General features: G+C 35.5%; 2 pseudogenes; one reads left to right on the top strand and one right to left on the bottom strand.

Annotated features, from left to right (window-relative positions):
* Positions 1-526: 526 nt before the first annotated feature.
* On the top strand, positions 527-1191 carry LOC118847091 (annotated as a pseudogene).
* A 156-nt stretch (positions 1192-1347) lies between these two features.
* LOC118847092 overlaps positions 1348-25139 on the bottom strand; it is a 38778-nt pseudogene continuing 14986 nt past the window's right edge.

Genomic DNA, 25139 nt, shown 5'->3' on the forward strand with positions numbered 1-25139 from the left:
ACCAATTTCAGAACTAGAATAAATTCATTATTTCCACTAAAAAAGGGGGAAAAAGACAAATTTAATGGGCTGTAATAAATTTATATATACTTTCCACTAGGGTACATTATAAATATATTGTTGCTTATTTTTCTACCATTTAGTAAATTGTAGAATTAACATTTAATCTCTAAATTCATATAAAATGTTTACTATATCATATCAATTTGAGTTGGGAATATGTAAACCCATGTCTACATCCTATGTAGTTTCCAAAGTAAACCCAAAATAGAGCCTTACTTATGCTCTCAACATTAGCCAGAATGATCATTACAATTTTAAATACACAGAGAATTTCCCAAATTAACTAGCATTAGAGAGGTTTTACCCAGACATAAGACTAGCAACAGTTGATCTATAAATAGTTTTAGCCATTTATTCTCAACATTAGTCAGCATTCAAAGTGAAGGCCTTGATTCCCCGTCACCCGTGGTCACCACGGTAGGCACGGCAAGTACCATCGAAAGTTGATAGCGCAGACGTTCGAATGAGTCATCACCGCCACGAGGGGCGTGCGATCGGCCCGAGGTTATCTAGAGTCGCCAAAGCGGCCGGGGCACCTCCGCCCCTGGTTGGGGGTTTGCGGGGAAGCCGCCGGGTTGGTTTTGGGCCGAGAGGCAGGGGCTGGGACAGGCGGAGCCGTTACGTAGCTCAGCGGCGGCGGCAGTACGAGCAAGCGAGCAGCAGCACGGCCAAGGTGTGTGACTTCACGGAGGATCAGACCGCAGAGTTCAAGGAGGCCTTCCAGCTGTTTGACCGAACATGAGACAGAAAGATCTTATACAACCAGTGTGGGGACGTGATGCGAGCCCTGGGCCAGAATCGTACCAATGCTGAGGTGCTCAAGGTCTTCGGGAATCCCAAGAGTGATGAGATTAATGCGAAGGTGCTGGACTTTGAACACTTTCTGCCAATGTTGCAGACGTAGCAAAGAATAAGGACCAGGGCACATATGAAGACTATGTAGAAGGGCTTCGGGTGTTTGATAGGGAAGAGAACGGCACAGTCATGGGGGCTGAAATACGACACATCCTCATCACCCTGGGTGAGAAGATGACAGAGGAAGAAGTGGAAGTGTTGGTGGCAGGGCATGAAGACAGCAATGGTTGTATCAACTATGAAGAGCTAGTCCGGATCCTGCTGAATGGATGAGACCAACTCCCCTTTCCACAAAGAACCCCCTGACTTTCTCAGTATGAAAATCATCCTCTTGCCCCTGAAGCAACTAACTACATTTTCAGGTTACCAACATCCTTACTTCCAACCCCTACCATAATGTGTCCTCTTTGGCCTATTTGCTGTCTGCTTTCACCAAATAAAACTTGCTAACTGCTCCTAAAAAAATAAAATAAAATAAAATAAAATAAAGTGAAGGCCTTATAGTTTTAGCTATATCTATAGGTGTTTGAATATGGATTATTTTGTGACTCTAGTCCTTCCCCTGAAAGAAGAGACAAGTGAAGTTGTGGGCCATTGGAACCCAGTTAGTGAAAACTAAAAGATGATTTACTAAATGAATCTATGTGCCCTGAAATAGTAAATTCACCTCCCCAGAGAGATCAATTCATCTTTTGATGAGGCAGAAGTAGTAAAACTATGTATGATTTCACCCTTTTAAAATCTATATTGCCAAATGAATTAAAATCTTCTAAAAAGTATTGCATATGGTACTTTAGAAAGGGAGAAACACAATCAGCTGGCTAAACAAAAGGCATGGTGTTTTTTTTTTTTAAGTAAACCAGTTTGAGACAGCTACCATTACCCGAGTAAAACAGGAAATTATTTTAGAAAAATTGGGAAATATAACTCAATGACTAGGAGCTGCATTCTATGATAAATGACATTTCCAATTCTAAAAGGCCCATCTTGAAACACAGTCTATGTGAATCTAAATGTGTGAATATCAAAACCTTACACAAAATAGCACTCTTTGATATTCAGAAGAAAATTGGAGAAATCTTATCCCATGTAGAATGTAAATATATGTAGGAAATATATGATATTTACGTTTAATTTATTGGTAAAGATTTTAAATTAGATAATATTCCTCATAAAGAAAAGTTATAAAAATGTACCATAATTGAAAATATCCTTGCCAGTCCCTTTTGGCAATTTAGCCAATTTCTCTTTTACTGATGAATTTACCAATTAGATTTCTCAAGGAATTTCACCATTAGAATAAACATTTTTTAATTATTATGAAGAGATCTCTGCAGATAGAAACTTCAAAATTTTACATTTTGAATATGTCTATATTAGATTTTAAGATTTAATATTGAATTGCATCCTCGCAAAAAGGTTAATATAGTTTTCCCTCATGTTTTCACATATGCTCTATAATCATAGATGGGATTTATTCTATTGTTACTAGAAAAGAAGCTAATTTAATCAGAGCATGCTATCATTTACCAGTGCACAGTTATAATTTCAAATTTTCTTTCCACAAGCCAAACCAAATGAAGATTAAATTAAACTTGACAGAGTGGAATTATCAGGAAACATTACATTGAGTTGACTGGCTATGCACAGTCATTCAACACTAGTTTGGAAAAACTGACAACCTGATTTTCAATTTATTCAAAGTTTGGAGGGACAAAAGCTTTCCATATTGGATTAATAAAATGGTAAAATTTCTAGACAGGACTGTATGAACTAGTTTTCAGGTGAATCAAGTACCTTAAATTACCATGTACCCCAATATTTTGTTTTCTCCTAAATGTTGTGTCTTAATGCATATTTTCAAGTGCAAACTCAGCTTTGTTAAGTGAAAGGAAAAAAAAGTGATTTATTCATAAGCACAATTCATGGTTAGGTAAAATGTGTTTTATATAAGAAGTTAGGAGGCATTCCCCCCTAGTCATCTGAATGAATTGGAATCTATGCTATAGCATAAGGCATAAAGTCTTGGCTAAGAAGGTTTGTGAAGTTGGAATGCATATCTAGAGAAATGACAGAGGAACATTTCTTTCCCCAGTCAAAAGTAACATCTAATGCCAAACATAATTTAGAACTTGGCTGGTAAATTGTTATTTATATAGCAAAGCTAAAATATAATAAAATGGAAACCAGACTTGACTTGTCATGATTCAAAAATAGAAATTCAATTTCTATGGACATTTTAAAATAATATTTATAATACCTTTATCTTTAGAGTGGCCCAGTATGTTTGAATGAAACCACACCTTGTTGCTGCCAGTATCTGCATGGTAGGGCCACAGCTTTGAAACTGATCTTCTTTAAATAAACATGCATAAATAACAAGTATAAATTTTGAAAAGTCTGCAAATTTACACCAGGACATAGTAGCACTATCTTGCTTGGGAAAATGTAGTTTCATTCTCTGTTCCCAAAGTAATTACAGGAAAGAAACAAAACAATTTCAATTTTTGTGAAATGAGTAGCATGTTAAATCTTTTTTGTTTAAAAGTCTTCCATACCTGATCCCTTTCTAACATTCCAGGTTTCTTACCCTTATTCCCTTCCATTTTTTTTTACAATTCAGTGACCTTGGCATTCTTGTTGATTGTCACATTAGACACTGTCTCCTGAGTCTGTATTTTTACTGGCCATCCCCCATGCCTGGAATACTCTCCTTCCTTTTCCCTGTCTTCTGACTTCCTTCAATTCCCAGCTCAAACCTACCTTCGACAAAATATTTTTACTGGACTGCTTCGATGTTAGAGCCTTACCTCTCAGATTAGCCCAAATGAGCCTATTTATAAGTTTTTTATACATATTTTTAATTACATGTTTTCTCCCCCATTAGACTTTGAAGTTCTTAAGAGAAAGAACTGATTTGGCCTTTCTTTGTATCCCCAGAACATCGTGCAGTACCTGGCATATAACAAGCACATGGTAATTTAATAAATCCTTTTTTGACTTGACTTGATTTAACTAATACTACTGCTTCCGATACTGGTCCATCCTCCAAACCAGGCAACCAAAGACCATACTTTGTCAGAACTAAACTGCTTGGCTTTGTCTTCCCAGGAACCCTGCATCCTGTGTGTATCTTTCCTTCCCTCCCTACTTTCTACCTATGGTTGTGTGAATTGTAACCAGATCTCTAATAACCATTGCCTCTGGACAAGGAACATTGATTGTTCCACTCTTAATTTTTTTGATGTCCAAGATCATAATAGCCTTCCCTTGTCACAACTCCTCTATATGTGTTATGTTTTCCCCTATTAAATATAAAATCTTTGGGGGCAAGGACTATTTCATTTTAAGATATGTGTCTGCAGTGCCAACTAGAGTGACTGTCTTGGGCTCTCTCCTGCTCACACTATCTAATTAGAAAGCATATTCATAATTATGAGATAATTTTATTTCATTTTCCCCTGACATCACCATGCTTCAGAAAAGCAAGTATTTATTCCCGGTGAACAAGCTCAATCTGGATACTAAGATTATCAAAATTCTTCCCACATCCTTTCCCTGTAAGTTGTCATTAGCACTGATCCAGCAAGCTAAAACTGTATGACCTGTTTTAGAAGGGCCTTGTTTTGATATTCAAGAGCCATCTGCTACTCAAGGAGAAATGGAAAAAAAGAAACAGGCTAAATTCCATGGGCTTCAAAAAGGCAACATGTATAATGACTTCAATGGTCATTCTGCTTATCTAAAACCAAAGAATTAGACATATTCATCAGAAAGGACTAGAAAAAAAATGACTTTCTAATTTAAGTAGCTGAGTTTATTTGAAGAAACAGCCCAGCATAGCCTAAATTCTGTGAATATTTTAAGAACACTTTTAGAGATTTCTACCAAAAACTGTAAATAATAAGATCTTTCTCTCTGTGAATTATATTGTAGACAGTAGGGGATATGCTCTACCAATAACTCATCTGTTCAAGGGAAGAATGGCAATGATCTTTAATTTCATCTATGGTAAATAGCTTTCGGTGGTTCCTGAGCTTGTGAGAGAGACAGAAAGAGATAGATACAGACAGAGACATACACTGACACAGACACGGAGAGAAAGATAGATAAAGTGCCTTCCCTACAAAGCCTTCATCTAAACATTGTCGTGAGATCCATGGCATTCAGGAAGCTTGGGCATGAGACCTGAAGCGTGGGCATCATTGTTATCGCCAGGTCTTTCCCTGATTCATATTCCAGTTCATTCTCTTTCAACAGCAGATGAATAAATATTGTCAAATACATTTCTCCCTTGGAAGGTTTAGGGAAACCTAGGCTTTAAGAAAAAAAAATAATTCTCTTGCTAATAAATGTGCAGTTCTCTTTCCCTCCTTTTCTTGACATTCACAGAAAACTCATGTTATCCGACTTCATTTTCCACATAAAATCTCTCACACCTACATTTCCTGGAAATTAAACCAGTCCCTAAATATTTATTAAGTGTTTACGATATGCCAGACACAATATTAAATGCTGGACATACAATTATAAGCAGTAAGAAAGATGGTCCCTCAAGAAGCTTACATTCTAATGGAGGAGGGCAATATATAAAAAAATCTAAAATCAGGGAGGGAAAATAAAAGTACTTGGAGTGGGGGAGAGGGAAAGCAAAGCCCTGTGGAGAGTCAGTAGTACAAACTGGAGAGGAATGTCATCATGGTTAGCCTGGGCCTCCTCCTTAAAACTGAGGTTCTGTGAGTAGAAGGAAATGGCAAACCACTCTAGTGTCTCTGGCAAGAAAATCCGGAATAAGCTCACGAATAATAGGACATGACTGAAATGATTGAACAACAACACAATAACCAAACATCATTCCATAGGGTGCTCCCTTCTCTTCTTTGTGCACGCATAAGGGCTGCTTGGGTTACAAAGAAAAAGAAAAAGAAAACCTGCCCCCAGAAAAGGGAGGTGAAACCCCCCAGAATTTTCCTGATCCCTAGTATTCTAGAAATAGGAGCGTACTTACCATGGTAGATAGATGGAATGAATCTCAAAAGATGGTTGAGTGATGGTAACAGAGAGATCTTCTGGAAGTGATAAGAAAGCAGACAGGATATGCACTTTTCTTCCCTTAGCCCATTGAGTTGACCTGTAAACATATGAGTCACATATGAAACAAATAACATTTTTGTTAATCATTTACCTCTTTGTGAGTACCTACGTATAAGACTACCATTGGTATAAAAAGTATAGGATAATGTTCCTATCATCACCAAGAATTTGACAGACTGGAGGGTAAGTAAGGCATATACACAAACAACCATATAAAATACAAGGCAGTCATTTCTTGTCACATGACCAGCAAGATCAATAAATCAGTCAAGAAACATGTATTACTGTGCTAAGTGCTTGAAGCACTGTGCTAGTCACTAGGATTTCAGGTTAGTAGTTTTTTTTTAGTTCACTTTGATTCTATGACCCGTAACCCCTCCCCCACAAAATATTATTAACAAAAATTTGAATAGTAGCAGTTAGTAGTAACAGGGATAAGAGGTAGTAGTAGTAAGTAGTAGTAAGAGGAATAAGAAGACAGCATTCCTACAAGGCAAAACTTTTATACATTAACACTAGAGAATTCCAATCCTCAAGTGATAATTCAGAAGATCTTTGCTACAGGACAAGCTAACTGACAAGTTGTCTCATTATGGGCTCTTCTAATATAGACTTTGTTGGAATCACATGAACATTCTTCTAATGTTATAGGGAGGGATGTTATTCACTTTTCTCAGCCAAGTGAAGATAAGGCAAAGGAGAAAGGGAGAAGGGAGTGGAAAATATGAAAAAAAAAAAGTTGTTGTAGTCTGACCTGGACATTGGTTAAGGAATTAAAAAGCTGCAGATATTCTGTCTGGGATAACATCCTACCTCCACCCCACTAAAGGCAGGAGACTAGTTCAGGTTTGGAGGAAAGAAGGAAATGAAAGGGCCGAAAATTATACCATAAGAACCATCTATGTGCCAAGTCTGACGGAAGGGATATGAAACCAAACAGGGACCAATTTCATTCCTCTCACTCCCACCAAAGTGTGTTAAGGCAGAGATCAAAGATGAGAAACCCTATATAACTCAAACTGCGGAATATGAAGAAATCTTAGTGTCCAAATTTGATACATTGATGTTGTTAAATCATTTCAGTCCTGTCTGAAATGTCACTCCAATTGTTTTCTTTTGGGGTGGGCAAAGATATTGAAATTTCTTGTGATTTCCTTCTCAAGCTCATTTGACAGATGAGGAAACTGAGGCAAAAGGGTTAATTGACTTGCAATCCTCTCATTTTGTTCTTTTACATATTTGTGTATATATGTATATATTTATGCACATATATACATATGCAAATCTTCAAATGTTATATAAACTCTAGTCATTATTATTATCATTATTCATGCCATCACTACTTTATCTATTCATCTAGTAATTGAGTTAGATATTTTTATGATAGTTAATTCATAACAGAAGCTGCAGGAAATAAAGCAAGTTTGATGAAAAAAACATATTGTGAATTATACTAAAATCTATATTCCTTTTTTTGATAAGATTAAAATAGTTTATCAAGCTAGGATCAAACTTAAGATTTTTTTTAAGTTCAAAGTATGGTTTCAATAATAAATCAGGTCTCTAAAGAAGAAGTGTCAAAGAAGTCTGGTGTAATAGCTAAACAAAATTAAAATACAATTGGTAAATAATTAAGAAAACAAATAGGAATACAAAAGATCCTAGAAAACATTAATATTCAAGTCAGTATGTATGCCACAGTGATCTTTATGTATAATAGTTTAGTAGACCTTTTTCTATTTGAGTTGGTCACCACTGCTTGGGACCATTCTTGTTAAGCTAGAGTAAGCCCAGATATTTGATGAAGGAAAATTAATTCCTCATCCAAGTTTATTTAAAAGATATACAGTTTTCTGTAGTCATTCAAGTGATTAGACTCCACTTTGCTCCTGCTGTCCTGTCTGGTTCCACTCCAAAGAACAAGATAGTTCCACTCCAGTTCTTTCCTTAAGAAGTCCATTGCACTTTTCTGTATCCTTTTGTGTGTTGTTTCCTCATTTAGGCTGTAAGTTACTTAATGGCAGAGACTATCTTCTTTGTTATAAATTATATCTGGAGCACTTTGCACAGTGCTGAGAAAATCATAGGTGTTTAGTAACTATTTCATGGATTGGATCCTGTGTAAGTAGGGTTTCCTTCCTTCCTTCCTTCTTTCTTTCCTGCCTTCCTGCCTTCTTCTTTCTTTCTTTCTTTCTCTCTCATTTATGAGGTTGTTTTATTTTAAGTTGAGAAACATCAAAATATCATTTCAGTGATAAGGCATTTGTTAAGTTTGTATTATATATCACATGCTGGGCTAAGAACTAAACCTAAAACATTTATTATCTATAGCTCTAAGTTTTTCATAGATGAAGCAACTATCTATTTCTGTTTCCTTGCATTGGTTTAAGTAGTATTTTTAAAATTGCTAGCAAATACATAAGTTTCAGAAGAATTTTCTGTTATTAAATTAATTTGCTCCATCTTAATTATCACTAAGAAAATAGGAACTTCTTCTTTAACCTATCCTTTGAAATATGTGGGCATGAGAAAATCAGCGTTCTTTGCAATAGTATAGAGCTATCTTGTGCTCTGGTATAGACTGAGCCCTTAATACATTTATCACCAGCATACTCTACAATGCCAATGACCCTTTTTCTCACACAGATATGATATTTGTCAACTATGTTCTATTTTATTATGTTTTCTTTACCTTATTTTTATTTGCTTTTAAAAGTTTTTAATGTTCTCTGTAAACACTATCATATCAAGCCAACATATTGTATATCTTCTTTTTCAAGATATTGTTTCAGTTTATTAAACCATAAGTTATTTACAGAGGAAACAGCACAAATACAATAGACTTTGTATTCTATCAATATCAGTACTTGTAAATCTTAATTATCAATACAGCAGATCATGTCTTTTGGACTTTAGGTTTTTTTTTTCTTCTTTACGCTTCTGAATTTTCTCTGCATTAACCAGAATTGTTGTTCCTACTCATTAAGTATCCTTCTTTAGGGGTTCCATTGGATGTTTTCTTCTAACTTTTTATGTGATTCATTTTTTTTAAAAATAGACCAGTGTTTTCATCTATGAGTTTATATGTTCACACACACTCAAACTATGAATTTACACATCAAATGTATCTAGTATAGTGACAATGTAGCTCATTGGAGTCTTGATCTTGTGCCAACTGTAAGTGACAGTGGAAGCCCACATTATTGTGTGGGCTGCTTTGATCTTGTGTGAACATTAAAAAAATGTTATTTCATTCACTTTTAGTTAGAAGGAATTTGATGATAACTCTGCTTTTGTTGACTTTGAAATGAATCTTTTTTGATTGAAAAAGTGGGTATATTCACACAGAAGTGGTATTAAAAATATATAATATTTTTGGTCAAACCTTCATTCACATTCTGTGAGTATATCATACCACACTGGGTGGTCAGCCAGAAATTTAGGAAAGTCTGTTTTATATAACATACATATTAATTTATGTGTAGATATTGTTAATGTTTATAATGTTTGTCTAGTGACCTTCAATGGGTGGGTGTGAGTCATCTTCACATTGATGTTCTCCTAATAAGTAGAACTGGGATTTGTAATTGCCTGGAAGAATGGCCCACACATTTTCCTGGATGAAGCACATCAAAAAATAAGCAAAATTAGTTTCATTGTGTACTCAAAGGCAATAAGAATCATTATGTCATGGGAGACTTGATAATTTCAACTGAGACTGGTCAAAAGGAATATAAAGAAGGAGACCAACATGGAGATAATTTCAGTTTATAAGCCAACTTCTAATGTAGGGGAATAAAATGAAGGGAAATCCTATGAAACCTTATATTAATTCAAAATATTCTAAGAACTAAGGAGACATATTTCTTGATAATTAACAACTTCATTATTAGGGTGGGAGCAGGAGGGCATGGCAATAAAAATTCTGTTGGGAAACATGATTTTAGATTGAGAAATGAAAGAAGCCAACAGCTTTTGAACTATTTAAAAGTTATCTGTTTATCAGGAACATTTTCTTTCAGGAGAGAATCAGAAAATAATAAATAGGGTAAGCACTAAAGAACATCATAAAAAGTGACTATCTCTTAATTGAAAGGGAATAATTGACTATTATTGATTAGAAATGCAATAGTGATTTCAGAATCAGCTGCCTTAGGTTAGCTCATCTACTGTTTAAGGCAAAAGTCAAAATCAATTCCACATTAAGGGAAAAGATGAGATGTCAACACCGATTAAGATGATTCCTTCAATCTACTTATGTAAAATTTTGCATTAAAGCAATGGAAAATAGACAGAAATAAATATATAACCTCCATCATTTTTTTTTCTACAAGAAGTGTAAATAATGTAAAAAAAATAGTTGCCCCAAGGAGAACAATGAAGGAATGTGGACATTGCCTTAGCCAGTAAATACTTAATGTCTTAGCAAGCAAAGCAAATGTTAGATCTCTCAGCAGTGCTGCTTCTGAGTTCAAGTTCTCTTACAATAATTACAGGAATTAAATATATATGACTGGAATTATGAGAAAGGCTACTTCACAAAATTACAAAAAAATTAGATAAATAGAAAATAAACCTGCAGAGATCTTGAAATAATACCAAAATGAGCCAAAATGAGAACCATAGTGTTTGTAGATGAAAATAGAAGGAGAACTGAAAAAATAAAACTGAAATTAATTGAAAGGTCCTGTTGTCTTTTCTCTGGTGAGCTTTTCTTTTCAGTATTTTTAGTGGCTAATTGCAACATCTGGATTGATTACATGAGATGAAAAATTGGGATACGTATTCACCAAAAATATTTGCCAGGCTATTAAGATCTCCAAATGTTCTTATTGACAATAAATGCTCTATTAATAGCCTTGAACAATAATAAACTAAATAGGTAAGCATTAACCACTTAATATTTGCCAGACACTAGTCTAACTTCTTAGAATGCAAATGAAATAAAAAAGCAATATATATATATATATATATATATATATATATATATATATATATATATATATATACATATGTGTGTGTGTGTTTATCCTAAAATAGCTAGACACTCTTCAAATTTGAGAAGACATGCAAAAGGGAACTATAAAACAGGAGGTAGGGTATACGTATGAGGGTATGATATCAGTGTCTGGAAAGTCAGTAGTAGAGCCAAGCGAGTGAATATTGACCAATATAGGCACATTCCCTGGTTTAAATTCTCCAATGGGAGAAGAAGATGGGCATGACTAAGGGATGTTCTTGGCTGAGGATGCCTCTGGGTAAAATGGATGTTCCAAAGGGAAGAGGTCTCAAGCACTGAGGGAAATTTCTGTCCTACCTGAAACTTTCTTCCACCCCAACACTTCTAATGGCCTCTATTCCTTCATCTCTAACTGCCATTGAGACATCTTGCACTAAAACTTCAGGAGATATCTTAAACTCATTAGTTCCTAAATGGAACTCATTATGTTTACCTTTCACTCCCTCTCTCCTATCTTTCCTTTTTCTGTCAAAAGCAATATCATCTTCCCAGTTCAGAAAAGAAGCTGCAGAATAATTGAGATTTGAAATGTCAAAGTATACCCACAAATGAGATAAGATTCAGCTAAATATCAAAATGATTATAAGGCATTATTTATTAACAAAATTTATTGAGCACAAAATATTTGTGTGTCAATCTTTAATTAAGAGGGATTCTTTCTCAGCTGCCAACTTTTCTGTTTCACTTTTTAATACCTTCTAGCAGTCTCTTCTAGTTTTACACTGATTTGTGTTAATGTAGAGATCATAAGTTCTTTTAATATTATTGCTTACTGCTTCTATTCCTCTACATTATTCTTCCCTTTACTATAGTTTTATTCTTTATCTGTCATTCTTGCTTTTTTTGAAAGACCCACTCCTGTAGAATCAATGGCTTTTTGTGTATTTGTTTTTGTTTTTTGGCCTGGAATCCTGTATTTTCCCCTTTCAATTTGTTCTATCAAGTTTCAAGTTTCTTCCTTGAACCATTCAAAAGCATATTCCTGTAGTTCCATGATCTCTTGGGAATCCACAACTTTCTGTATTTCATTGGGTGTTGGTTTAGGTTCCATTGTCTTCCATTACTTATTTAGAGACCTTTGTAGTCCTTTAAATATCTTGTCTGTCATATTCTCTTCTGATTTTATTATCCTCCATATTGATTTATTTGCTTTTGCCCTCTAGAATTTAATTATTTAATCTGCCCCCTTGAGGCCTTTGGTTATCCTATTTTCCGTATATTACTCTATCACTCACTTTCTGACTCTTTCCCACTTGATGTTAGGTTTAACCCCCATGGCTGGTTCTCAAAGCCAGTTCCCTCATCTTCTTCTCTTGTTTGGAAATTCACTTCTCACTGGCCTCAGTCATTGCTCCAAGTACCTACAGAGGGGTGTGGTGCAAATGACTATATCTGGATGTCAGTCTTTTTTCTTCAGTCCTGGTACAACCCTTCCTCCTGACAGCCACCTGATCTCCATCTCTTCTTCATATCTCTAACTGTCTTTTCCCCAGACAGGGAATAGTCTTGTCAAGTTATCCCTCTTCCTCTTCTGCAAACAGTTGGGCAGAGTTGAGGTCTACCATTTGTTGCCATAGAATGGTAGAGCAATGGCAGGTAAAGATTGCAATAGAAGCAGTGAAATAACTGAATGATTTCCAGAATATAAGCAGGTGTATACGGCAGGAACTTGCCAGAGTTTGTGGGTGGTTTGGAAGAGGTGGAGATTTAAGGGGAGAGTTTCTTAGTGCACACTAGGGATCAACATTCACCATTTAATTAACAAAACTATTTCCATATAAAGCTTCATGGTCTGTGGACAGCTGTAGCTATATTAATCTGGCACAAAATTGTGTGTGTGTGTGTGTTATGAGAATTAATGAGGACCGAAGAAAAAGTCTACCTTAATCATCTCATAAGCCATATGTCCTAGAACTTTTGCCATATATTATATATGTATCTGGATACAGAAGCATGGTATGGTGGCAAGATTTCTGTCTAAAATTTTATTGTAGCACAGAACTGGAAAAAGTGGATATCCATCAATTCGGAAATGACTGAACATTTTATGACAAAATACTATTGTAATCTAAGAAATGACAAATGTTAGAGATTAAGGGAGACTTGGAAATCCTTGTGTGAATAGATTGACAATAATGCAAACAAGGATGTAAATGGGAACCTTCAATGACTTCTGAACATATTAATGTAATGATCGATCATGAAGACTTCAGAAGACTAATGATAAAATATATCTATAACTTATTAAAGGAGAGGTGATGGATTGGAGGGAAAAATAGGATGTACCTTAAAAGAAATAAATGATGTGCTTTTTTACAAGGAAGGACTTCTACTTGGGGGAGATGGTGTATTTTGGTTGGAATAAATAAAAGAAATGTCAATGAAAGATTTAAAATACACAAAATAGAGCAAAAGGAAGTTCGAAAGGGGATACTGACAATCAGGGCAGGTTTTTGTTTATGGTGTTAATATATTCTCAAAAAAAGAACAGCATAGAGTAGAAGGAAAGTTTCACAGGATATCATTTCTGTTCTTTATTAGTTAAAAGATTTATGAGTTAAGTTCATAATTAAAATGAAAAGAAGAAAAAAAAACTTGAAAGATGTGGTCTATTCGTAGTACAATTAAATGGATTCCAAACTAGTTGAACAGTCAAATTCAGAGGAGTGATTCATGGTTCTCTGTGAGGCTGACCAGAAGACTTCATTGACAATCATCAGGGATCTGTATTTGGCACAGGGTAATTAAACACTTGTAATAATGAACTGACAAAGTCATTGTTAAAGTACTGTTTTTAAAAAGGTCCTGATGCTATTGATGGACCACCCATACCAACTTCAAATACATATTCTGGAAATAACTGTCCTACTTGCTCTTGTCTTTTTCTTATTGCTTCTGAATATGCTACATCTGGTCTTCCTGCTCTTATTCCCCAGTTTTTTCTGTTTTCTAGTACTTCAGCTTGTTGTTCATTTTCAAAGTTTGGTTTTATTCTTGGTGTTCTACCTAATTTTCTGTTACCTTGTATGTTTTTCCTTAGATTCACAGTGTTAGAGTTAAATTTATATTTTCAAGTCTGCCAACTATCTCCAGTTCTTAGACTATCCACTGTCCCAACTAAATGCGATGAAAAGGAGGAATTGACCTAATAATATTATCATTGGTTTACATTGCTTTTTTAAGATTTGCAAAAGTTTTTACATATATCAACTCATTGGAGCTTCACAACAATCCTTTGAAGTCATTATACTGGTCATCCCCATTTGAAGCAGGAGTTCAGTCTTGGTTTTATTACTACAAACCTAGCACTCTGAATATTATATTATTATGGCACTCTGTCCAAAAGAGTTAGTAAAGGAGTCTAAAAGAGTGTAAGCTTCAGGTAGACTCAGTGTGTGTGTGTGTGTGTGTGTGTGTGTGTGTGTGTGTATAGATAGATATAAATATAGAGATATATGGAGATATATGTATATAGAAAGAGATATAGCTATATATGTATGTATGTGTATATATGTATGTATATATTGTCTATGTGTGTGTGTATATATATACATATATATTTGTATATATGTGTATATGCATGCATATAACAATTTCAAAACATTAACTTGCACACTCTGTGTTGGAAAAGACAAATTCTCAACAATTTATTAGAAAAATGATGTATTAGAATGTCTGTTTTTTGAATGAAATATGGATGACAACATTTCTGAAAGTTTCAGGAATTAGAAGACTTAGTAAAGAAGTGAACTGAATATAGAGTTAGGAAGTCTGGATCCAATTTCTTCCAGAAGACCTAGGTTTTCCAATTACATTACAAAACTGATGATATTAATAAGATCTAAAATGTAGGCTTGTAACCTCAAAGACCCAAATGGATGACTATCTAAGGGAACATTTTCAGGTACTATGTCAAAACAAGTAAGGGGTCAAAAATCTCAAAGATTGGTCAGGGAACTCTCAATCTACCACAAAGTGGCTTATGGCTTTGCATATTCATAACTTCTGTGGTGATTAAGAGACAGAGAACGCTGTAGTCAACTTGAGTAGAACATTGATTCTGGCACTGGAATCCCCATGGAAGTGCTCAGATTAGTCTCATGACCCAGTTTGCTGGAGGGTGTGATGGAGGGTCCCTTCTGGCCCTGGGAGCCCTAAATGCTAAGCAATTACTAAAGCTACAAAGATCAGGAGCCCTCATTTCTAAACTATTTGGCTTCTGTGTTTTGGCTTTATCTCTTCTTGGAATAGTAAGTTCCTTATGATTTTTCTTATTGAGATGTTTCCCAGATTAATTGAATGTGTCTGGGAAATACTTGGTACTCTTTATAGAAAACATGGCATATAAATGTGAGATGTTCAGCTTAAAATGTCAGATGCAAGAAATTTTTTCCTCAATTTCAAAAGTAAAATAAAAAGCCTTAACATTCAAGAAGTGAGGTGGATTTCACATTTAATGTCCATTAATTCCATGTGAGTCAGATCTATTCTCAAATCTATGATGATCACTGGATAATGTGTGAATTTCTTTGAATTGCCTCTTTCAATTTGAAAAAGCCTGGTCTCCCATGTACCATTATAAAAGGGCACCTTTAATTCCCTCTCCTATATCTTCCTGGTATTTACATTAGTAACATTATACCGTAATTGTATTTTATAAAACCCAAGATTCATTTAAATGCCAGAAAATTATGCCAAAGGGATTACATTTACTGCTGGCTGTGTAGGGGATAGAGTTATACAACTGCTATTAATACTAATGGGAGTTCATGAATAAATCGTCCCCAATACAGCTTAAAAAAATGTGTCTCAAAAATGATATGCAATGAAGACAATAGAATTACAAGGAACAAAAATGACTCAACAATTTGATAATTTGTGTCTTTTTCTCATAAGTTACATCAAAATAGAATCTCACCTGCCTCAAAGACCATCGAAGAAAAATTACTTCTTTAGGGACTTTATGCGGTAAATGCTAAAATCTGCAGAAAAATCAATGCAAGCCCCTTGTGATTACTTGGCAAGTTTTAGGATAGAAGGATTTATAAAGCAGAAGTATAACTTTGGAGTTATTCTGTGTTATAACTAGCCCAGTATTATCTACTTGTAGGTATTTAATGAACATTAGGATAATGAACATGACATCCTACAAGTAATACTTCTGGATCATCATTCTATTCTTGTGTTAGAAGAAGGTACTCTTCATGAGTATTCTGTTAAATCATGTAAGTTGAGAACTACTGTAACTGGATTTGGTTATTAATCTATATTAATATCAGTCAAGGTTGTTTGGATTTTCTGGTTCTCATAATATCAAAGATTGTGACCTGGAAGGAATCTCCAATACTATCCAATGTAGCAATTCCCTCTTTCTCATGGTGAGAAAACTGAGGCCCAGGGAGGAAAAGCCACTTGCTCCAAGGCATTCAGTCAATAAGTTTCACAGGAAGAAATTGAATCTTTATTCTCTGGATATTGAGTCAGTGCCCTATATCCTCTACCACATTGCCTCCCTTAAGGTTTTTTTTTTTTTTTGTTTTTCTTTTTAACATTAAAAAAGCTTTTAAAGGACCAATTTGACCTGAATCAGTTTTAAAGACACAATAAAAGTGTACTAATTGATGAATTTTGATGAATTTCACCCATTTTCCTTCTCCTTTCTCTCACTCAATTCCTAACCTTGCAGCATTTACTACTTTTTTGTTCACATGTCAAATTAAGGTTATATCAAAAGTGATTTTATCTGTTATAAAGAATTTTTTTCTTTTTTCAACATTATAAAGTGTTCCTCATATAAATCAAAAAGTACATTCATCATGGCCAAAGAATCTATTTCAAAATTATCAATTTGCTGGTGATGAGCCTTTTTTACATAACTAAGTTCATCCTAGACACCTGTCCCCATACTTCAATTCATTATAATTTGGAACAATTTCTAGAAACTAAATTCACTCTTATGTTACAATGACATCAGAGTTTATTTTTAAAAACTAGAATACTATAAGGACTCCTCAATGAGATCCAAGATTACTTGAAGAGATTAGCCTACAAGTGAACATGGGAGTATGATTAGAGAGTATTTGTTATGCAGAACATGAGATACAGTTTTACGGGTTAACAATTGAGTGAGTCCCCCAATATCAATGTAGTGGAAAATAGATAAACTGTGCCCAGGATTGAATATGAAAAAGATAATAAGCTAGATTGGATCTGAGAAATTACTATACTCACAATAACCCTAAACTGCTTTATAATGTGTATCTATCTATCTATCTACATATCATCTTTTTAACACTAATATTCTTATATTTATATGTGACTCATGGAATATTTGAAGTTTAAAAGTATACAACTAGTGGGTGATCCAAAGGGCCATGATGATCCAAAGATGCTCATACAGAATAGGAATAGAATGCCACAGTTTACCAACTGAAGAAGCAAAAACATTATTATTTTGCTTTTCTTATATTTTATGTTATAATTGAACTATTATTTAACAACATAATTATAAAGCACAATGATTAATATCATAATAATACTTTTATAACTGGAAAATAAGGTGATCTGAGCTAGAGAAAATGGTTAGAGACCCTGAAACCTATATGGAAATTCCTTTGACCCAGACAAAGCCTTTCCATGCATTGGACAGATCCTCATTGGAGTACCCAGATTGAAATTTTAAAGGATGAATTGTGGTTTGCATTGATAGGAGTATCCACTTTAAGGAGATCATGGATCCTTTAAAGTATGCCTTCAAATATAAAGCAAAAAATAACAAAGCACATTTAATTTCTAATTTAGATACACTAACTGTATCTCATTTTTTGTCTAAATTGTAGCTATATAAATTTATGGAGCCTCTCAGTGAAAATGTGTTTCTAAATATGTGTTTGTTAACAAAAAGGAAAAGATGATTTAAATGTAGAATGCCTATTATAAAAAAGGAAATTCAATTTTTTAATGTAAATAATCATTTTTTACATACAGCATTATATTTAAGCTAATAAATTTCCAGGTTAATCTCCCTTGAGGGTGTTTAAATGAAATATAAATAAATAGATTAACTTGATTTAATGTGAAACCTATGAACTGCATGTTAAGCATCTCTGGTTTGAGGAAAAGATGAGTCCTCTTTTAGATAAACTGATTTTGGACTATCTATGCATCATCTGTGTGGAGATATTAAGCCAGTAAATGGAGGTGTAGGACTGGAGCTAAGGTGAGAGGTGAGGACTGGATATGTAGCTCTAAGAGTCATCTGCTTCAAGTTGATAGTAGAATTCCATGAAACCTAATGAGAATTAAGAAAGAGACAGGGGAGGACCCCAGAATCTTTCCATCACTGTTATCATCCTACATTTCTTCTGCCCTTTGTGACCAAACTCCTTGAAAAGACCCGCTATAAAAAGTCCCTCCACTTTTTCTCTTCTCACTCACCTCTTGACCCCTTAAAATATGTCTTCTGATCTCATCATACCAACAAAATTGTTCTCTCCAAAGTTTCCAGTGATCTCTTAATTGCCTATTCAAATGGCTCTTCTCATCCTCATTCTCCTCATCTTCTCTCCAGCCTTTAAAGCTCTTGGTCATCCTATTCACCTTGGTATTCTCCTTCCTCTAGGTTTTTCGGGAAAAACCACTCTCTTGGTTCTCCTCCTTCCTATTAGATCATTGCTTCTCAGTATCCTTTGCTGGATTGTCATCCAGATAATACCCTCTAAACATAGCTGCTCCTCAGGATTCTATCTTAGGTGTTCTCTTCTCCCTCCATAATACTTCACTAACCTCTCTACTGGCCTCCAACCTCCTGTCTCCAACTACCTTTAAGAAATGTTGATGAGGGGCAGCTAGGTGGTGCAGTGAGTAGAGCACTGGCCCAGAAGTCAGGAGGACCTGAGTTCATATCTGGCCTCAGACACTTGACACATTTACTAGCTGTGTGACCTTAGGTCCCTTAACCCCAATTGCCCTGCCTTCCCCACTCCGAAAAAAAAAAGAAATCTCAAATGCCAAATGAATCGCAATGGATATATTCTTTAGGGAAGCTTTAGCAGATGTGATTGTACAGCCTTCTTTGCCAGCTTCCTTCTCTTCATAATAAAGCAAAACAATTTTGTATTTAAAAAAAGAAAAAAATAAACTAGATGTCTAGTAGACATCTAAACTCAACATGTCCAAAACTTAAGTCATTATCTTTTTCCCTAAGTACTTCTCACAGAAACCTCTCTATTAAGTTCAAGTACAATACTATCCTTGTAGCAACTCTCTCCACCTCCATGTATAATTTGTTGACAAAGCCTATCTATTTCATCCTTGCAACATTTCTCAAATATATCCCATTTTTTCCTCTGATACTGCCGCTGCTCTGGTACAGGTCTCATTAACTCATGCCTGGACTGTTGCAATAGCCTACTAGTAGATGTGCCTGTCTCACATCTTTCCCCTCACCAATCCATTCTCCATTCAGCCACCAAAGTCACGTTCATAAAACACCAGTCTGACTATGTCATCCCTACCCCCTACTCAGTAAACTCCAATGTTTACCTATTCCCTCCAGAGCCAATATAAAATCCCCTGTTTGGCATTCAAAGCCCTTCATAACATAGCCCCCTCTTACCTTTCTTACATCTTACGGCTTGCCATGTACTCTTTAATCCAATCACAATGGCTGCCTTGCCATTTCTTGAATAAGACACTCCTCTAGGTTTCAGGTATTTTCTTTGGCTGTCTCCCATTCCTGGAATGTCCTTCTTCCTCATTTCTTCTCCTGGCCTTCCTGGCTTTTTTCAAGTCCAATGAAAACCTCATGTTCTACAGGAAGCCTTTCCCAACCTTCTTTAATTTTAGGGCCTGACTTCTTTTAATTATTTCCTTCTTCCCTTCTGTATATAGTGTGTTTGTACATGTACATTTGCTTTTTTTTTCTCACATTAGATTGTCACTTCTTGAGGGCAAGAACTGTCTTTTGCCTCTGTGTATCTCCAGGACTTACACAGTTCTTGACACACACTAAGTTCTTAATAAAAACTCCTTGACTGGCTGGATATCCTTGAAATTCTATTCTTCCTCTGCATGTCTATATCTTGAGGTTTCTAGTTCCTTCTAAAGATCAGCTCATGCCACTTCCTAAAGAGGCCTTTCTCACTTCCACCAGTTCTTGATTACCATTCCTCAACTATCAGATCACTCTCGAAACTATATATCTAGCCCTAGTACTCCACCCCCATCTCTCTTCTGAACTTAAATTCTACATCTGTTATATGTTTTGTCCTTTGAGCTTTATCTGTAAATTATCTTAGGATCATTTTACTCATTTTAGTCCCACCAACCTTTCTGTTGAACATCTCCAACTTCCTGTACATGTATGTGTATATTACCTATAAATGCATATATTCACATATGAATATACTGTACATATGTGTATTTTATATATCTACACATTCACACACAAGATGGGAGTCAAGTAAAATCATCACATACAAAGACATATATTGTTTGTGTGTGCATGTATATGTGTATGCCATGTACATGTACGTGTGTGTAGCTTATCTTTCTAATAGACTGTAAGCTCCTTGAGATTAGGTACTATATTTTGCCTTGAAATTCCCAGATCACAGTATAATGTTTAGATCAGAGCTGATTCTTAATAAATGATAGTTGATTGATTGATTGTAAATATGCTTTTCACCTCCATTATTCTTATGAGTGGACACTACTCATACTTTCGCTCTTGGCTATAAGATCTCTGTCAACGAGATCAAGTGTTTATGTGAGAAAGTGATTTCTAGAGCATTTTATTCTCCTAACTGCAGGAATGTATGTCAAACAATATAAATCACTTTTTAGTTTCTACTATAGGAAACAGTCATGGTTTATAGCAATGCCTATCTTTTCATAAGATATTTGATTTAGAACAGGAATGGATGTTAATGTGATCTAGACCAAGTGATAATAAACTAAAGCCCAGGATAGATCCACCCTGCTGCCTGTTTTTGTAAAGATTTTTTTTTTTGCAATTTCAAGTAAAGAATCAAATTTTTAATTTAGTGGGACATACAAAGAAAAGGTAGCAAGACTGATTTGGTTTGCAAGTCATAGTTTGCTGACTTCTGAACTAAACCAATCGCCTCATTTTACAAATAAGGACATTGAGAGAGAGACAGGTACTATGGATTTTCCCAGTCCAGACAGGGAGTAGATATCAAAGCTGGGGCATTCAGACTCTATTTTTTGAAACCAAATAGCATGCCATTCACACATCACAATAGTATTTTTTCCCTGTCTAGGTATCAAGAAATTGTTTAAATATGTGATGTTGGAGTTGCCTCGTTTGTGCATAGTATTTTCTAATTTTTGTTCAGACATCCATTTTGGGAAATATATCCCAAATATATATCTAGTGATTATTTTTCCTGTCTTAAGATTTAATCAATTTGTTTTCTTACCTTTCATTTTTTTCCTCTTTCTGTTCCATCTCTCTGTCTCTCTCTGCATATGTCTCTGTCTGTCTTCCTGTCTGTATCTGTCTCTGTCTCTGTCTCCATCTCTCTCTCTCTCTCTCTGTCTCTCTCTCTCTCTCTCTCTCTCTCTCTCTCTCCCTTTACTTTCTTTTACTTTGGTTGTATTATGTGAAATTTAACATATCTAACTCCTGATAACTCTCTTCTTTAAGAAAATAATCATGCTCTTTAATTTGATGCTCCTGTTTAATCTATAAGCCTTTGGTTGCTTTCAGGTTTTACCTCAAAGCAATATTTTTCCAGTATTTTTGTTTTTGCTCTTCAACTTTATGCCTACATTTTTATCAAAGTCACAAAGTATTTACATATGTGTTGATTTAATCTTGAGAATTTTATTGAGTTCTTCTTAAAATCCACATTTTCTTTTCCTTGGAAAGAGAATTTCTTCTTTAAGTTGCAATCATCTTCACTGTAATAGTTTTAGAAATTTGTGAGTACTACAATAGAAAATAAGTTAGCTAATTAACGATTATTTATTAAGTGGACTCTATGTGCCATTACTAGGTACTAGGGATGTAAGTATGAAAAAAATATGAAACACTCCAACAAACATTTTAACTACCTACAACTGTGTGTAAGTTACAATTGTCAGTAGTAAGAAAACAGAAGAGTATATAATATCAATCAAATTTGACTAGGGGTAGGTATATCTTACTCTTACGTAAGTAGTTAGGCAAATTCAGTGACTTATGAGTCATGAAGTGGAATTTCCATATCTTGAGGTTAAAGGGTTTGACCACTGCATCTTTCAAAATCATTTCCAGAGACACTAAATAAATTGTCAAAAGGTTGGCTTGGGATGGGCGTGGGGCTGAGCAAAGATGGCCACATGAAAACAGTGTCTTAGCGGAGCTCTCTCACAAGCTCTGTCAGATACATATAAAAAAGTGAATCTGAGCAGATATGAGAGCATTAGAATCTGCAAGCAGTATGAGTGGGGCAAATTCCCAAGCCAGGAGAGTCCAAAAGGCCAATGGGACAAATCTGTAGGCTGGGAGAGTACTTGGCATGCAGAGCTGCTCCAGGCAGCACCAAAGCGGAAGCAGCTGTGGAAACCAACCAGCGAAACAGGATGGGAGAAAGCTGGGTGCCGGAAAACAGTGGATATCCCCAGGCCTCCCAACAGGAGTCTGTGGAAGAAATGAGAGGCAGCAGCACAGCACCACAGGCTGTGAGACATCAACTCCTGAGGCTTGTAGCCCAAAGGTATGAAACACGACTTCTTGAACTTCCAGGAGACATAATGGCCAGGTAGATGGCTCTAATCCCTCCCCCACACCGAAACACACAGAATTCCTAAGGAAAAAATGCTGGAATGGAGGAGACAGAAGTGCAGTTTCATTGGCCGAGCAGTGGAGTTCCTGAGTCCCAGAGGGGTAGAGCCAGCAGGGGTCAACACCAGAAGGCAAGACATATCCTTGCACCCCCAGGGGAAGTGGCAGACAACAGCACAAACAACAAACAGCTGAGACCATTGCTGAAGAACAATAATGCTGGAGAGCAGCCCCAGGGGAAGAGGAGACTTCAGGAAGCCAGACCCCTTCCCCACACCTCAGGAAACTGAAGGTTATGATACACGAATCCAGTAACTAGACTCACAATCCCCAGAAGAAGAAACCTGGGACAGAGAGCCCTGAGCCCCAAAAGCAGAAATTCAGTGTAAAGCCATGAAAAAGATAACCAACATGAAGAAAAATGCAAAAAAAAAGGATCATTGATTCTTTTTATGGAGACAGGCATGATCAAAATATCAATTTGGAAGAGGATAGCAATGACATTATACCCACATCTGATACCTCGAAAGGAAATGAGAACTGGTCTCAAGCCCAAAAAGCATTACTGGAAGAGGTAAAGGGGGATTTTAAAAACTAAATTAGGGAAGTAAAAGAAAAACTGGAAACAATGGGAAAAAAATCCACTGATGAAATCAAGTCCTTAAATAATAAGATTGGTGAAATGGTTATGGAGATTCAGAATCTAAATAGAGAAAATGACACCCTGAGAGGTAAATTCAACTAATTGCAAAAGGAGACTCAAAAGCAAAATGAAGACACCACCTCATTAAAAATTAGAATTGAGCAAGTGGAAGCTAATGACTCTATGACACATCGAGAAGTAGTAAAACAGTATGTAAAGAATGAAAAATAGAAAAAAAATGTGAAATATCTGATTGGGAAAACAACTGACCTGGAAAATAGATCTAGGAGACACAATTTAAGAATTATTGGTCTACTAGAAATCCACAATTAAAAAGAGCCTTGACAGTATCTTTGAAGAAATTATCAAAGATAACTGCCCAGAGGTCCTAGAACCAGACGGCAAAATAGTCATTGAAAGAATCCACCAATCACACCGTGAAAGATATCCAAAATTGAAAGCCCCAAGAAATATTATAGCCAAATTTCAGAATTACAAAGTCAAGGAGAAAATACTGCAAGCAGCCAAAAAGAAACAATTCAAATACGGTGGAACTATAGCAAGGATCATGCAGGATCTTTTAGCTTCTACATTAAATGACAGGAGAAATTGGAACATGATATTCCAAAGGGCAAAGGAGCTGGGACTACAACCAAGGATCAACTACCCAGCAAAATTAAGCATAATTTTTCAGGCAAGGAGATGGATATTCAACAAAATAAGGGAATTGCAGAACTTCCTGATGAAAAGGTCAGAACTCAATGGAAAATGTAATCTTCAAATACAAAACTAAAGAGAGACATAAAAAGGTAAACAGTGGGAAAACCCCCACAAACCTTATTAATCATTAAGGGCAAAGTATTTACGTCTTTATATAGGATAATATCATCTTACGTATGATATACATATACATATATATATGTATATATATATGTATGTATGTCAGTCTTGAGAATAGTACAGCTATCATGACAATTGAAAGGAATACACATAGACTGTGATGTCCATATAAAATAACTGATATAAGGAAAAAATCATAATTAAGAGATGTAAAGGGAGAGTTATGGGAGAAGAGATAAGGAGGTACTAGAAAAGGGTAAATTACATCAAATGAAGAGGCACAAATACACATTATAGTAGAGGGGAAAAAGGGAGGGAGAAGAGCAGCATTTGAGCTTTGCTGTCATCTCATCTGGTTCAAGAAAGGAATAACATACCCTGATAAGTATAGAAATCTAACTTGCCTACAGGCAGTAGGAGGGGAAAGGGGGAAGAAAGGGAGGGGTGTGGACAGAAGGGAGGGAAGAAGTAGCAAGCAGAAAATGGTAAAGATAAAGGAGGGCAATCAAGAGGGAGGGTAAACTGAGGAAGGTGGCAGTCAAAAGCAAAACTCTGTTGAGGAGTGGAAGGGGAAAGGGAGAAATAAAAGCATAAACAGGGGGGAAATAGGATGGAGAAAAAACACAGATAGAAATCATAACTGTGAATGTAAATGGGATGAAGTCTCCGACAAAATGGAAGCAGATACCAGAATTGATTAAAAACCGTAATCCTACAATATGCTATTCACAAGAAACACATTTGAAACAGAGGGATGCACACAGGGTATAGGTAGAAGGCTGGAGTGAAATATATTGTGCTTCAGCTAAAGGAAAAAAAGCAGGTGTAGC

Source organism: Trichosurus vulpecula, chromosome 4, assembly GCF_011100635.1.
Source record: "Trichosurus vulpecula isolate mTriVul1 chromosome 4, mTriVul1.pri, whole genome shotgun sequence".
Classification (NCBI taxonomy): Eukaryota; Metazoa; Chordata; class Mammalia; order Diprotodontia; family Phalangeridae; genus Trichosurus; species Trichosurus vulpecula.